Source organism: Triturus cristatus, chromosome 9, assembly GCF_964204655.1.
Source record: "Triturus cristatus chromosome 9, aTriCri1.1, whole genome shotgun sequence".
Lineage (NCBI taxonomy): Eukaryota > Metazoa > Chordata > Amphibia > Caudata > Salamandridae > Triturus > Triturus cristatus.
The window spans coordinates 713,285,036-713,303,156 of NC_140592.1; positions in this window are offsets into that span (position 1 = coordinate 713,285,036).

The window sequence follows — 18,121 nt, forward strand, 5'->3', positions numbered from 1 at the left end:
ACGCATAAAGGGTGGAGGCAGGACTCTGCAATCAAGCCCTGCACAAAGGATATAAAACGTGGGCTTCTTCCAGGGGCTGCTCCTCCTGTAGAGTGGATGCGCATCGCCCCGCCTCCTGCGAGTATAGCAGGCACACACAAATAAGTAAAATGGCATGTCAATGCCATTTTACTTCCAAGCACAATGTGAGTGCGGGGGGCGGGGCTGAATCCTGCAATTGGAATATTACAGCTGCCCCTGCAGTGCACATGTTGGGTTGGTTGGCTGGTTTGCTATGGCCAGTCCGACAAATGCAGTGCGCACCCAGCAATCCCATGGCTGTGAAACAGCCAGGGCATTGCTGGCACAGGCCCCAAGCCTCAAAATGAGTGCTAGGTTAGCCTGTTCCCACCAATCCTGGAGCTGCTCTCATGCTGAGAGCAGCTCCAGGATTGGTTGTTGGTGTTCCCTTAGCAGAAAGGAAGTCCCTACTTTTCCTGCTCCAGGACGTCAATATGGTGAGAGAGGTGCTGCACCAGGAGCAGTAAATATGGTGAGTTTGGCGCCGTCGTGCCCCACCTTCTTTTTAAAGTTGTAGCCACCACTGGCTTCTTCTTTGTTCACCAAATAAACATTGTGTTTCTCGGGATAGGAGTGTGGGCAAGCCTTAAAATGAGCCCTTTCAAAAATGGTGGTCTAACAAAAAGGAGGTAATTCGAGGTTCCCATTGCAAGATCCTTTTTGTGTGATGGTATTTCCTGTTTGAATCATATCTAAAGGAGTGAATCACAAGAGGAAGATCTACTGCAATGCATTTGTTTTCTTATTTTTTGTAACATTGTTTATCCCCTTGCTACTATTTATGTCTCAACTTGCTGTTTTTAACAGTTAGATATTGTCTTGTATTCTATGCTTGGAATTCTAGCTTGGTTCCTTTCTCTTTCCTGATGTCAGGAGAACGTTGGTGCCTTGCTAGTTTCTTCAAGTTTAAATCTTCATCTTCAATCAAGACTGGAGCTACAAGAATGACAAGCAGATTTTCCTCTCTCAAGGTTTTGCTGCTAACTGGCCGCTTCTTAGAAAGACACTTTTCACTTGCACAGTTCCCTGAAAGGTGGTACTGTGGCTCCTGGGAGAACTCACTGTTATGTAAGGCAGTTAAGGAAATTCTTAGCGCCCAGTTCTGACATTAGTCTGCGCTTGAGCTACAGAAAATACTTTCTAGCTAGTTATGCTCTATCTAATTGTTGACAAAGAAGATGAAAACTATGGGGGTCATTACGATGGCAGGCGGACTTAAGATGGCAGCACCCGCCGCAATGGTAAAAATGCAAGTTTTGCATTTTACTGCACTACGTGGCAGGCACCACGCCGTGCCTGCCACATGGTGCAGGGAAATGTTGAGCCGCCATACACAGGCTGGCGGGGATGCAGCATCCTAATCTGGCATACGGTGCCTGCTAGGCACCGGCACCATTTTGTGGATGCTGGGTGGGTCCGACAGGGAATCGTAATGAATACCGGTGTCAGACCCGTGTCAGACGGACTTCCCGTCTGCCAGAAATCAGCGCGCCATCCTTATCTGGCAGGCGGAGAATAGCCGCACGATGACGGTGAATCCGCAGGCTGCCGGTGGCGGATTCACCGCTATCGTAATGACCCCCTATATTTTTTAGTTAAAGTAATGAACGAGGCCACTGGTATGTTGATGTTATATTGCTTCCTTGGGTAGATCATTACAATCATCAAAACATCACTTTTGACAGCAAAATTTGTTGGTTGCCTCTTCTCAAATCCAGATGAAGTTCCTTGACCAATGTTTCCAATGCACTGCATGACTTCGATCTCAGGAATGGAGATCAATATTTACGACCAATACTTAAGATATATTACTGTAAGGCTACTTTTATATTGACCTATAGTGCCCATATATGTTTCTACAGATCGTCTAAAAGGCCCCGTAAGGAGAAAGTATTTAGGGTTAAGCAACAATACTCCACTTAAGCTGACCTGGCTAGAGTTTGAACTTAAATCTAGCTATCGGCCTCCATAATGTGATTTTATTATTTGAGTACAGTAACCACTGATACCTTAGGTCAGTGGCTTTATGACAAAATATAAATACAAAAAGTCTACAACATATATTAATTAAAATGTTGTTTTACAAGGATATCGAATCTTAGCCTCAGAGGGACCTTTTTGATGCACTCAATGATAACATTTGTGTGTCAACCATATAAAAGACTGACCTAAGATCTTTAGCTACAAACAATCACATAGCAGGTAAAACAAATTAATGCTTGTGAGTCATTTATTAATGAACGTTGTTAGCAAAATATCCAACATGAATTAAAACGTCGATGTTGATCAGACTGATCTTGAAGACAAATGGGAGATGGTGCAATAGCCTGTGATTTTAGGGTCTGCACAACACATCAGAGGAAACAGCACAATATATATACAATTATAGACGGGTCTCTGTGAATAATGGGGATGTTTATCACTGAGGATTTCTGAGTCGGCCCGTGCAAAATTTTCTTCATGCCGGTGCAATCTCACACAATTTCATGTTACACTTAAGTAGGATCCTGAAATTATAATATTACACCAAGTCATGTAATTAAGCGCTATTTGCATAATGCATCTGATTAGCACATGGGAACAACGTGAATTACCACAACACATGCATCTTCTGCTTGCCCTAGTTGTGGGTTTTTGAACTTTTTCTTTTAGCTTGATATGCTAGTTTTCTATTTTCCGTTATTACATTACGCATATAAAAATGCCAATAATGCAAATTTTGCTTTCAATTGGTTCTAAGAGACAAATCAAATAGACAATTTTACGTTAAGCTATGTATGCCCCCCTACCACCCTCTTGCTCTGCTACGATGAGCTGCATATGGGCAGCATGCCTAGCCTGATGTTCTGCCAAACATGCCCACCACTCTTGGTTTTAGACTTTCCACCCGGCACTCAAACATGAATGAAAGGGCATTTGTATAGCACTCAGTTACTCAGGAGAGTGTCTTGGCGCTCTGTACTTCTATAATTACCACATCGAGGACCAAAGCAGATTTTAGCTAAATTAAAAAGCCATGTCTTTAGTTTGTTTCTGAACACGTAGATAGCTGGGATGGCCCGAAGTTCAGGAGGCAGTTTATTCCAGATAGATAGCTCTAAAAAAGAGAAGGATCTGCCTCCGACTCTAGATCGTCAGATCCTAGGAATTTTACCCAAAAAAGCATTGGCGGAGCGAAGACATTTTGAAGGAGCATAGAACCAAATCTTTGCTCTAAGACATAAAAAATACATGGGGCCATATCATACATATCGGTATAAAAGAGGGTGGTGATGGACGGAGCATCAGCACCAATCAAACACTCACACCCAGTCAACAGATCTGGGTTTGATCCATGACCGTTCTTTAGCCCACTCTGCCACCCCAGTTCAGACAGGCCATATGCAAATCAGTCTGACCCTGTGCCTCATGGGAACAGTCCAGCCCGAACTGCCAAGCCATGCCTTCCCTGGACCGGAAACAAGCTTCCTAGGACCGGTTTCTGGCATTTCAGCCGTCTTCAGCCAGGCTTGCTTGAATCCAGTGGCAAAGTGAGCAAGGGACTCATGTCTGAGCATACCCTGCCAACCTATGGCGAACAAAGCGGTACAAAAGAGGGTGGTGATGGACGGAGCATCAGAACCAATCAAACACTCACACCCAGTCAACAGATCTGGGTTTGATCCATCACCGTTCTTTAGCCCACTCTGCCACCCCACTTCAGACATGGCCATATGCAAATCAGTCTGACCCTGTGCCTCATGGGAACAGTCCAGCCCGAACTACCACCCCCTTTTGTACCATATCATACATATGGCGCATTTTCCTTGTTTGTGCCGGGTGCACCTGTTAAAAGGTGCACTTGGCACACAAGCATCTGCGGCCAAGCATCAAGCGTCTGCGGCCCCTTCTGTAATACCAAAGTGCCCAATGAGCAAATGCCCTTTGCGCCCCAGGGCACTTCTGTAATACGGCCCCTGGTGTCCTGCCATATTCACCAACACTCTTAACATTATCCGCCCTCTTCCAACCAAACCAATATATATATATATATATATATATATATATATATATATATATATATATATATATATATATTCTGCTCCAAAGTTTGTCCCCCAGGTGAGCAGCACTCGATCAGCAGCTTTGTTTATGATAGGCATGGACGAGGATCCGCTTGTAGAAGCCGCTCCGTAGTGGAATTGCCTGACGCGTTTCGAAGCTCCATATGCTTCTCTTCAGAGGCTTTAACGGAGACGGTGTGTGCAAGCGCTGAACCTACTTCGCCATTTTCATATTGCACTCCCACCAATGGGAAGCTCGAATGAGACTGTGCATTGTGGGAAATATGGTCCGGATAGCACACAAATCTTGTCCTGTATGGACCCTGCAAGTGGACTCATCCTCAATCCTGTTTGCCGCTGCTGGCCCACATTACTGACATGATGGTTACCATGTCAGGTGGCCCCCGTAACATTGTGGGGTGGTGCAAGCTCCGCTGCAGGACGGCCGCGTGTTACATTCTGCTCCAAAGTTTGTCCACCAGGTGAGCAGCACTCGATCAGCAGCTTTGTTTATGATAGGCATGGACGAGGATCCGCTTGTAGAAGCCGCTCCGTAGTGGAATTGCCTGACGCGTTTCGAAGCTTCATATGCTTCTCTTCAGAGGCTTTAACGGAGACGGTGTGTGCAAGCGCTGAACTTACTTCGCCATTTTCATATTGCACTCCCACCAATGGGAAGCTCGAATGAGACTGTGCATTGTGGGAAATATGGTCCGGATAGCACACAAATCTTGTCCTGTATGGACCCTGCAAGTGGACTCATCCTCAATCCTGTTTGCCGCTGCTGGCCCACATTACTGACATGATGGTTACCATGTCAGGTGGCCCCCGTAACATTGCGGGGTGGTGCAAGCTCCGCGGCAGGACGGCCGCGTGTTACATTCTGCTCCAAAGTTTGTCCACCAGGTGAGCAGCACTCGATCAGCAGCTTTGTTTATGATAGGCATGGATGAGGATCCGCTTGTAGAAGCCGCTCCGTAGTGGAATTGCCTGACGCGTTTCGAAGCTCCATATGCTTCTCTTCAGAGGCTTTAACGGAGACGGTGTGTGCAAGCGCTGAACCTACTTCGCCATTTTCATATTGCACTCCCACCAATGGGAAGCTCGAATGAGACTGTGCATTGTGGGAAATATGGTCCGGATAGCACACAAATCTTGTCCTGTATGGACCCTGCAAGTGGACTCATCCTCAATCCTGTTTGCCGCTGCTGGCCCACATTACTGACATGATGGTTACCATGTCAGGTGGCCCCCGTAACATTGCGGGGTGGTGCAAGCTCCGCGGCAGGACGGCCGCGTGTTACATTCTGCTCCAAAGTTTGTCCACCAGGTGAGCAGCACTCGATCAGCAGCTTTGTTTATGATAGGCATGGACGAGGATCCGCTTGTAGAAGCCGCTCCGTAGTGGAATTGCCTGACGCGTTTCGAAGCTCCATATGCTTCTCTTCAGAGGCTTTAACGGAGACGGTGTGTGCAAGCGCTGAACCTACTTCGCCATTTTCATATTGCACTCCCACCAATGGGAAGCTCGAATGAGACTGTGCATTGTGGGAAATATGGTCCGGATAGCACACAAATCTTGTCCTGTATGGACCCTGCAAGTGGACTCATCCTCAATCCTGTTTGCCGCTGCTGGCCAACATTACTGACATGATGGTTACCATGTCAGGTGGCCCCGTAACATTGCGGGGTGGTGCAAGCTCCGCGGCAGGACGGCCGCATGTTACATTCTGCTCCAAAGTTTGTCCACCAGGTGAGCAGCACTCGATCAGCAGCTTTGTTTATGATAGGCATGGACGAGGATCCGCTTGTAGAAGCCGCTCCGTAGTGGAATTCCCTGACGCGTTTCGAAGCTCCATATGCTTCTCTTCAGAGGCTTTAACGGAGACGGTGTGTGCAAGCGCTGAACCTACTTCGCCATTTTCATATTGCACTCCCACCAATGGGAAGCTCGAATGAGACTGTGCATTGTGGGAAATATGGTCCGGATAGCACACAAATCTTGTCCTGTATGGACCCTGCAAGTGGACTCATCCTCAATCCTGTTTGCCGCTGTTGGCCCACATTACTGACATGATGGTTACCATGTCAGGTGGCCCCCGTAACATTGCGGGGTGGTGAAAGCTCCGCGGCAGGACGGCCGCGTGTTACATTCTGCTCCAAAGTATGTCCACCAGGTGAGCAGCACTCGATCAGCAGCTTTGTTTATGATAGGCATGGACGAGGATCCGCTTGTAGAAGCCGCTCCGTAGTGGAATTGCCTGACGCGTTTTGAAGCTCCATATGCTTCTCTTCAGAGGCTTTAACGGAGACGGTGTGTGCAAGCGCTGAACCTACTTCGCCATTTTCATATTGCACTCCCACCAATGGGAAGCTCGAATGAGACTGTGCATTGTGGGAAATATGGTCCGGATAGCACACAAATCTTGTCCTGTATGGACCCTGCAAGTGGACTCATCCTCAATCCTGTTTGCCGCTGCTGGCCCACATTACTGACATGATGGTTACCATGTCAGGTGGCCCCCGTAACATTGCGGGGTGGTGCAAGCTCCGCGGCAGGACGGCCGCGTGTTACATTCTGCTCCAAAGTTTGTCCACCAGGTGAGCAGCACTCGATCAGCAGCTTTGTTTATGATAGGCATGGACGAGGATCCGCTTGTAGAAGCCGCTCCGTAGTGGAATTGCCTGACGCGTTTCGAAGCTCCATATGCTTCTCTTCAGAGGCTTTAACGGAGACGGTGTGTGCAAGCGCTGAACCTACTTCGCCATTTTCATATTGCACTCCCACCAATGGGAAGCTCGAATGAGACTGTGCATTGTGGGAAATATGGTCGGGATAGCACACAAATCTTGTCCTGTATGGACCCTGCAAGTGGACTCATCCTCAATCCTGTTTGCCGCTGCTGGCCCACATTACTGACATGATGGTTACGGGGGCCACCTGACATGGTAACCATCATGTCAGTAATGTGGGCCAGCAGCGGCAAAAAGGATTGAGGATGAGTCCACTTGCAGGGTCCATACAGGACAAGATTTGTGTGCTATCCGGACCATATTTCCCACAATGCACAGTCTCATTCGAGCTTCCCATTGGTGGGAGTGCAATATGAAAATGGCGAAGTAGGTTCAGCACTTGCACACACCGTCTCCGTTAAAGCCTCTGAAGAGAAGCATATGGAGCTTCGAAACGCGTCAGGCAATTCCACTACGGAGCGGCTTCTACAAGCGGATCCTCGTCCATGCCTATCATAAACAAAGCTGCTGATCGAGTGCTGCTCACCTGGTGGACAAACTTTGGAGCAGAATGTAACACGCGGCCGTCCTGCCGCGGAGCTTGCACCACCCCGCAATGTTACGGGGGCCACCTGACATGGTAACCATCATGTCAGTAATGTGGGCCAGCAGCGGCAAACAGGATTGAGGATGAGTCCACTTGCAGGGTCCATACAGGACAAGATTTGTGTGCTATCCGGACCATATTTCCCACAATGCACAGTCTCATTCGAGCTTCCCATTGGTGGGAGTGCAATATGAAAATGGCGAAGTAGGTTCAGCGCTTGCACACACCGTCTCCGTTAAAGCCTCTGAAGAGAAGCATATGGAGCTTTGAAACGCGTCAGGCAATTCCACTACGGAGCGGCTTCTACAAGCGGATGCTCGTCCATGCCTATCATAAACAAAGCTGCTGATCGAGTGCTGCTCACCTGGTGGACAAACTTTGGAGCAATATATATATATATATATATATATATATATATATAAAACGGTGTATTCCCACACACTTCCCTTGTACGTAAAATCACAATCTGGTGTCCTATCACCTCCCATCAGTCTTGGCCCCTTCACATAAAAACACTGTCTAGGTCTTGACACTCTCTCACACCTCCCTCTACTAAGCTCGTTTTTTTTGCATTGGTTTTTGAAAACCACGTTTGCCATTATGGATTCTTGTGAAAGCCACCCATAACATCCAGTTTTTTTGTAGCTTGTGTCAGAGGTCAGTTCTAATTTGCATAGGACACCAAGGTTCAATGCTAATTTACTTTAATCCACTACTGATTGACTGGACCGACGTTGGTAATTAAAAGGTACTGTGCCATCTAATTAATAGTTCAGACAAGACAGCTGTTGTTTACTGTAGCAAATGTATTAGTTGACCGAATGCCTTGAAATACGAAGTTTTATGTTTGATATTACCCACTATATGCAATTCTTGCAGCTTTAAGGGTTTCCTACACCCTTAAACACACAAAATATTTAAAAACAATATTATCAACTGAAAAATATATATCTATCGTTTGTTACATTTGTAATTTAGATGGCAATATTAGCTGACTATGTCGTAATAAGCCCAGGCGATCACCCTTCTAAAGATGTAATTTACGTGTTTTTACAATTTTGGAACTATGTTGCATTGCTTTCCAACTGCTCTCATTGACTACTCAAGTTATTTTTCACGTGAAACCTTGCAGGGCAATATTCATTCAACAGTATTATATCAACAGCTCCCAATATTGGCCCAGGACTGACTCTACCCTCTATGTTCACCACCCTCTTTGAAATTCGCTTAATAGTCAATGATTAAATTTCACTGCCTTCCTCCCAATCTGCCTTCCTAAAAAACGTTCCATTCCCCAACTAGCTCTGATGATTTAGAACGAGAACGTTGGTCATACCACGGACGCAAATGGGTGCACGTGTTCTCCAAAAGAATGCCAGGATTGAATGCCCTGACATCCTTCAGCAGACAACAGGAAGAGTCCCTACCTAATTTCAAAGCCTTCAAGTCAATTAGAGAGGCCAAGGGTCGCTGCTGCGTAGCACGTTTTCCTCAGATGTACAAATCTATCAAGGCGGTGGCCATTTTGTAAACACTACTTAGTCTGTTTTGCTGAAATACAGGCATCCGGAGCCAGTAGATAGTAGGAAAGTTTATTATGCATGTATTCCTTAAATTGGTGACGCATGGTGGAATGCGGGTGTGGGTGAGGTGGCGACTGAATGCGGAACACAGATTTTTAGTGTTGCAAGTGAGAGGATCAATTGTAGGGAGGATTCATTCTGTGATTCTGGATCATGTTCCATAATTTTGTACTAATAGCTCAATAAACGTGGAGGACATGGTTTCCATCTCGATCTGTGTCTTATGTCGTGACATCCAACTTAAACCAACGCCAGCTCTAGAATATCTATTTTAGAATAAATAAATAATTCTGAAAAGGTACTCACTCCAGTCCATTGTACTCCCCTGATACGGAAATGTTTGATACAATTGCATATGAGCATCCTTATACTAAAATGAGCATTCCACAGCACCTTTCAACGTAAGGGAGAGGTGTGGCGCAGGGGCTAGAGCGACTGACTTCGGATCGCGGGGCTCACAGTTCAATCACTGGCGCAGGTGGCAGCTCAGCTCAGCATCATGTGACTCTGGGCAACAGCTCGCTTAATCTCCCCAACGGCCCCTAAAGCCTTGAAAGCCTTAGGAGGGTGATTGATATGTTTGCACTTTACAAATAGGAATTATTTATGTTACTGGGTTGGGTTTATATATGTATCCACCCCTAGATATGTGTAATATCTTGTTTTTGCCTTTAGTGGAAACATTTTTGTATCAAATACTTTCTGCCAGAGACTGGGGCTAAAATACAAACTTTTCTTTCATGAGCAGGTGTGACTTAGGCTAGAAAATCAGACATAAGAGTATGACTCACCTGGAAAAAGAATCATTGTGAATTGGGTCAGTGACATTAGACAGCCAATCACCTCCGTTTATAACATTCATCAGAAGTTTTCCTCTCTGTGGGTAGTAACAAGTGTCGACCTACTTTGGTCCACCTACATTAAATGTAAGACCCTTTAGAATGGAGAAACTTCTTTGGCAAGAGACAAAGTAAAAATGTTACTTTATTCTTTACTCTCTGGGTTATACCCAAATTATCGGTTTAAATCTGTGGTTTGCCTCACGTTTGATCTCTTCTTTTCTCTATCTATAAATATGCTATTAACCTTTTCCTTTATCTTTTATTTTTAAATGGCACAAGGGTTAATCACAACTTTATTATATTTAATTCCTAGTCTGTATGAAAATTCTGGGTTGTGCTCGGTACTGAGTTCATCTTATGGTTTGAGTTTTGTGTCTTCTTACTCCGCCTCTTTTATTTCTACTCTCTTCTGCCTTCTGAGATTATATTTGTTGTTAAATCACGTGATAATGTCTTGAAAGTGGATTTACAATGCATAGATTTATAATTTGTGTTCCTCTTCTTTATTTTGTTCTTTATTTTTCCTGTTATAATTTTTTTTTTTGTTCTTGTTCAATATCACAATTATTGCACACTGTACTTGGTTACTGATCGGCCCTGATTAAGTGACGTATGTTACGAGTTGGCCCCTGATGTCTATATTGTTTTGAAAAATGAAACTTAGTTTGAAAATTGTTATCACTTATTTGTGGATGCTCATTGATCTACTAACAAAACTCAGTCTCTTTTTACTTTTCCAACTATTGTTTAGGTGGAGTCGGAATAGTAAATCTAACCCCTTCAAAGTCCCTCACTCAAAGTCCATCCCTTTTTCTACATTTGCTTAGGTTGTAGTGGTAATAATAAATGGGGCTCATCCAAGTCCAACACTTCCAGTACTGTTGTTAATGTTGGAGAGGGAATAGAAAATCTGACTCCCTCCACAGTTCAATACTTTTCATACTGTTACTTACTTTGGAATTATAACAGTACATTTGACCCCAAGAAGTCTAACTGTTTTATGTGATTTTGTTGGTTTCATTGGTTTTGAAAAATGTGATGTAATTTTAAAGGATGTTTTAATTGACTGTTTTTAATTATGTTGTTTTATTTTTTGAAGTAATAATATTTGTATTAAACTTTTTTCCCTTTTATTAGTTTTATGTTATATGTTTTTTTATAGTTGCTATATTGTTTTTAATTATTCTTATTCATTTTTGGCACTGTTTTATTTTATTTTTCATGTTTATTTCGTACTTTTATTTATATATTATATTTACTTTTTTTTGCGTTTAGTTTAATGTGTATGTTCTTATTTTAAGCTTCAAATTATAAAATGTATGTATCAAATCCTTTTATTGTAAATTATCCAGTATATAAACATCCACCGGCCAATAGGGTATTCACCACAATACAGCTTTATGTATTTTGCCATTGTAGACCTTACATCAGTGTAACATTAAAACCTTTCTCAACTTCTCACCTTCCCCATACATATTCTTGACTTTTTTCACCTCTACCAGGGCATTATCTTGCCACTCTACAGCTCCCACATCCACACCCATATATATACAGAAGTATAAAACTGGATGGATATTACTTTTGCTCGAAACCAGTAATTCTAAGCACCCGCAAATGCCTGAGACATGTTATTTCTTTAGATTCTGTGGCCAGAATATCCAAGGAGGGTTTCTACAGTTTCTCAAAGTGTGCCCCCTTCACTTATATAGACATGGGTATATTTACCATTCTCACAATCTCCCATGTCCTGCATAACCATACCATGTAACTGGGTGCCCTTTTCTTGTACCACATACCCAGCAGAGTCTGTTTAACTGCAGATAGAAGTTGCTGATATGACAATGTATCTGATGCACCCATGATACACCCATGATACACCCATGATGATATCCACTGGGAGCCCAAGCAGATTAATATTGAGCATCAATCTGTTACATCCAGAATTCCTGTTCAATATCTTCCAAGTTTAGATCAGTTCCATAACATATGTAGCAGGGAGTCTGTTTCACCGGCGCCCCTCCAGCAAATAACACTTCTGCTTCTGTTTCACTGATGTATCCGAACCTGCCTAATATACTGTTAGACTGCTACCTTTTTGAGCATGTCTTTAACCATGGAACTGGAAGTGCTAAGCCCTGGTCCCGCGAACAATTCTTTCCACTCTTTGTCAGTCAATTCTCGCCCTAGTTCCCCTTCCCAACACTTCTATCCTGTGATCTTATGAGGTGTTGATTCTGTTCTAAGACTTTTTTGATCTGTCAGATGCCTCTCACTTCTCCCCATGCTTAGCTTATAACCATCTCTCAAATAGGGTCCGCTACCTCCTTGTCTTATCTTTGACCGCTCAATGGGAAACCCAGAGCCTAATTTCAAAGTACAAAACAAAATAGAGAGTCCTTATTACGTTTCTTTAATCCTTGTATATTTTCTTAAAAACAGACATCAGCCAACGCGTTTCGTTCTATAAGACAAGAACTTCTTCAGGGCTCTACTATGGCGAAGTGGGATTCCCGCAAATATCAATCTGGTTCCACACGATCAATAGATCGGTATTGTAATACGATTCAGTAAAGAATTCAAAGATGTATATTAAATTGAGTCATAAGGATGTCTTTCAAAGGTCTAAATAGTGTTGGAAATTCAGTTGAAAAATATAATTGAGACCGTCGATAAAGGATACGAGTATGTCCTTTGAGTCATGACGCCAAGTGGCATGAATCTTAATGTTATATGAACATTCCAGAGCGCTTTTCCTAATACGAAAAGCAGCGAAAGGAGTAACGGGATCAGACAGCACACCTGCTGTCTGATCCCGTTACTCCTTTCGCTGCTTTTCGTATTAGGAAAAGCGCTCTGGAATGTTCATATAACATTAAGATTCATGCCACTTGGCGTCATGACTCAAAGGACATACTCGTATCCTTTATCGACGGTCTCAATTATATTTTTCAACTGAATTTCCAACACTATTTAGACCTTTGAAAGACATCCTTATGACTCAATTTAATATACATCTTTGAATTCTTTACTGAATCGTATTACAATACCGATCTATTGATCGTGTGGAACCAGATTGATATTTGCGGGAATCCCACTTCGCCATAGTAGAGCCCTGAAGAAGTTCTTGTCTTATAGAACGAAACGCGTTGGCTGATGTCTGTTTTTAAGAAAATATACAAGGATTAAAGAAACGTAATAAGGACTCTCTATTTTGTTTTGGACTTCTTACTGGTGCACCTTCCTCTTTCGTTAAAAAAGTCTTTACATCTGTGAATCAGTAAAGTCCTTCTGCGGCGGACTTTTGGAAGAATTGTGCACAGGACTTGTATTTTTGTATACACTAAGACTGAGGTGCAGAACCAGTGGTCAGCCGTGGTGGTGCTTTATGTTAAGTATTTCCTAATTTCAAAGTAGTATACGTTCTGTCTCAGAGATCCAAATGTTCTAGTGCCTTGAGTCAAATAACATCACAAAAGTCTCCCCTCTCTATTATCCAACCTTGTGCCACGCTACATATTGCCATTTATCCAATGCCAGTGGGAATTCTGGATTACCTATGATTGGGGAAGGTGGTGGAGAAGGGTGGACAACCCCTTCCACAACACCAGAGCAACCTATGAGCCCATTGTAGCTGCCATTACTGGGGATGAGTCTAAGCCACTTAGGCAGCTATATTGCTTTTCAAATGTGATCTCCTGCTACTGCTTTGTCCATGAAAGACCAATGTTTCTCACTCTATTCTTTAAAGGTGTAAAACTATTTTGCTACTTGATAACAGTCTACTATGCATGGCATCCCCTGCCCTCCTTCTTTCGTGTGGCAATACACAGTACTCAAGGCCAATTTTAGACATCTTCCTGTCCCCTTCAAAGGGAATAAAAGATTTCTGCATTTCTTTGCAACATCCTCTGAGGAGTCTATAGTGGCAAAAGCTCCGCTAAATAAAGAAACATAGGCAAGGCAGTCATTTTAATAGCAGCTATCCACCCAGCCAGGAGAGACCTCCCGTATGTCAGAACTTCAATTCCTTTTTTATGGAATGTAACAAATTGGTATATTTTGCCTGTGCTGTTTTTTCAGGAGTGGTAAAGATTTTCACTGTTAGGTACATGATCTGGTTCTCCTTTCGAGACAGTGGGGACTGCTTTCTTAGGGGTAGATTTTGCACTGAAGAGATGGAAAGGGTCAATATGTGGGATTTTTGTAAATTGATCTTAGATCCAGCCATAAGTAGACAGATAAGATAGCAAGGATGGTATTGATGAGCTCAGCTCTGCTAGTGTAAGCATTACATTGTCTGCATAGAGACACACTCTATACTTTACTATACCATTCAAACCCCCTTTATCTCCTACATAGCCCATGTCCTATTTTCCCAGAGTTCCATGCAGAGTGTGAATAAAAGTGGGGGCTTTGGACACCCTGCCTACGGCCCTGTGCTATAAGGAACAGCGAGGGAATCTCATCATTCACTGACCCCTGGCTACTGGAGTATCATGGCCACTAAATACACAAGTACAAAATGTTATGTTATGTTATGTTAATGACATTTATAGAGTGCGGCAAATACCCGGAGGTGTCCTGGCGCTGTCTAATTCCCCTAGATCCAAAGTCAAATACCTTCTGTAAATAGGGTCAATGCACTCTGTCGAATGCTTTCTCCGCTTCAACTGATAAGAGTAAAGCATCTGTTTTTGCCCTTCTCACTTTGTTTGATATTTGTAGGACTCTCTTGGTAATATCAGGCACTCCTCTTCCAGGAATAAACCCTGCCTGGTCTTGCTCAATAAGGCTCTGCATATGCAGGCCTAAACTAGCTGTGATGATTCTAATGAAAAGTTTTGTATTGACATTCTTTAATGATATGGGGCGAAAGGAAGCACTCAAGGGCAAATCCGTTTCCAGTTTGGAAAAGACCATCTGCCATACTTCTTTCATAAAGTCCACTAACAAGTATTCTTCCCCAAAAGAGTTGTATAGAGGTACTAGAATAGGAACCAATAATGGGCAGAATGCTTTGCAGAATAGAGGTACCCATCCAGTCTCGGAGTTTTGTTAAGCTGGAGGCTAGGGATACCACTAAATACCTTTTCGAATTCAAAGGGTTTTTGTATGGAACCACCTGTGTTTCATTAAGGCTTGATCAATGAACCTGGCCCCGGTATTCTTCCTCTTCAGCACCTGTTCTGCTGTATAAAAATCCTGATCATATTCTCTAAATGTTTGTACAGTCTCCATTTCATTGTGACTTAACATATTAATCTTTCTCTTAATAGAGGCTACTCAATCTTTAACCACCTTTGCCCTCAGTTTGAATGCCAATAGCTTACTAGCCTTGTTGTTACCTGAGGACTCATGTACTACCTCAACAATGCATACAATGAGGTTACCACAGGACTCACGTACTACCTCAAGAATGCACTGCACTCTTAGACTTCCGAACCTTTATGCATAAGACTGCTCTACTATATAACTCCTACGAAATACTGTTGTAAAGCGCTCCGTTACCCCGGGTCCGACCAGCGCTATGTAAAACTCCTTAAATAAAAAATACATAAATACTAAATACCCTCTTCTGTAGTGGATTTTTTCAATCTAAGGATGGCATATTCCACTTTAACCATATATATGGTCTTTAACTTAGCCTACAATTTCTCTAGCTGCCGCCAAGTTTGTCAGGCTGTATACCCCCTCTATCAGACCTGTGGTGCAAGACACTCCTTTGTCTGTCACCTGTTTCTATCAAATTTAGCAGTCATGAAATTAAAATTCCCCCACGCCACTGCTTTGAGAGCTTCCCAGAGCATCTGTGGTTTTGTCACTGCTCTGCTGTTCTCATAGATACAGTGTTCTACTCTCTTAGCTATTTGTTCCTTTTTAGGTTTAAGCTGTAGCATGGTATCCCTTAGTCTTCACCTCCACTTCATAATTTGGGCTTGTGACCCTCTGAAAGTGCTCTTTTTCCTATGCCTACCTCCAACAGCTACTCCTGCATACTGGCCGTCCTGAGTAAAGGGTCAAGCCTAGAATATGTACGATGCACAGCAGAAAAAAAGGTGAGCCTCCCTCGAAAAGATCAAGCAAGCCAATGTCTATCAGACATATTTTACCACCTTGTGATAGCTCTCCTACCTGGCTCGTACTATGTACAGAGCAATCTAATGTACCATCCATCAGCAGGTTAAAATCTCCTCCCACTATTACATAAAAGAACAACCTTATCTCCCTTAGTGAGACTTCAACGACAGCAGAGACATCCTCATCTCCACCACCCAGATGAAATTAATCCTTCACCATGTCCTTCATAGTGAGTTCCTCATCATGCCTCCACCCAAGCACCAACACCAGTGACCCATCACTTAATGTGAGGCCCCCAATCTTTCGGACCCCCCAACATAAGTTCATAAGACTACTTTAAAAGACACATCAAGAATGTAAATTATAGTGGCACCTGTGATAGGTGTCTTCAGGACCTAATACCCATATCATGCCTTACTCCGGTAGCTCATGTAAGTGTGTGTATGTAACTCCATGAGGGTAGAATCCCTTCCCCTTACTCTTTATTGAAAACAGTTTTTTAGGTTTTAGGGGATAAAAATCACACATCTAGTAATTTCGTGTAATTCTGACATATCAAGTAGTAGAGATAGTGTCTAACATAGATATCTCATATAATGTTATGCAAGGGTAATTGTATTCATCAATTTTTATATAGACGAAGAAAAGACAGAAGAGTTCCAATTCATGATATGGAAAGAATTTATTTTGTGCTCTTCAATTAATGCGATAACAGCCAATATGTGTTTCACCACATAGCAGCGCACAGGCCTGGGGCCTTGTCAAGGCTGAAAAATATCATGGCCGTAAAGGTGCATCATACTCATTAAAATAAGTATTCCTAAAATATCTCCAAGAAAACAGAAATATCTAGGTGTGATATCTACTATCACCAATCCATAAAAAGAATAGCCTGGCTGTGAACCATGTGAGTATAAGTCTTACGGTGAGATTGATAGGTACAATAGTAAATGTCAAGATTCAGTGGAGGAAAATTCAATTATTTTTACTATTCATCAGGCGATGTGATAAACTAGAGGGCCAGTAAGTGCAAGATTGAATCAAGCAAGTTATAAGAGGACCTCCGACAAACAGCTATATGAAGCCGTTAGAAAAAGATGGGTAAGCTTATTGCCTTGTCAGTAAACTAGTCACACTCAATAGACTAGTTGGTCAAACAATCCTAAATCCAATAGAGGAGCTAAATAATAAACTCATAGTGTAGGAAGCATAGCAGATGTGTTAGGTTAGTAAAAATAAATAACTAGTGAAACCGTCAATGGGAGGGTAGTAGGTCATGTACAATTCCTGAAGAGACAAGGCGAGGATAGGTTAAATGCCACCATGTCTGTAAATCAACAAACAAGCTGAGTATGTCCGGATAAAAGACAAGTCACATCATTGTACCTTGTGCTGTCTTGAAAATCAGTAAAACATGGGAATTTTCCTTCACAGAATCCTGACATTTACTATTATACCTATCAATCTCACCTTATGACTTTTGCTCACATGGTGCACAGCGGGTGTCCCTCAAATGTGATAGTGTCCACGGCCTTCACCACCACCCTGTTGGACTCTTATACTCCTTTTTGGCAGAGCTAGTCAAAACATGTGAGAATGTCCAGGGCAGTGTTCTCCTTGTGTGTCAAAGGGCCCACTCTATGCGTGCTAATTGGTATAATGTCATCTTCTGCTAGATGTGGTAGCACATGTCTGATCAACAGCTTAACAAAAGTCTCAATGTCATTACTCTCTGCATTCCTTAGCGTACCTAATTTCTAATATTTAGCATATCTCCCATTTTTCAAGCTCCTTAAGATGTTCTTGCAAGTCAGAATTCTGCTCTCGAAGCGTGAGAAGTTCTGTTCCCATCTACTCCAACTCATCTTCACTTGCATCATGGAATGTTTCTAAATCATCCACGTTGTGCTTGATGTCTTGCAATTCCTTTGTGAGCTTCCTCTTAGACCAGCTAAGTCATCAAGTATGCCCCAACACAGTTCTTCCATGGAGGATCTTGTCAGCGATGGTTCTCCGTCTATGTCTCCCTTTCTCTGACCCTGGTATTCCACAAGGGAGATAGGCTTGGTGATTCTGTTGTTTGAGCCCCCTCTCTTAATCATTTCTTTGAGTGCTGTTTCTTTTTTCCCTTTAGAGACTACCATTCTATCCACAACTCCTAATAGTATGGATGCT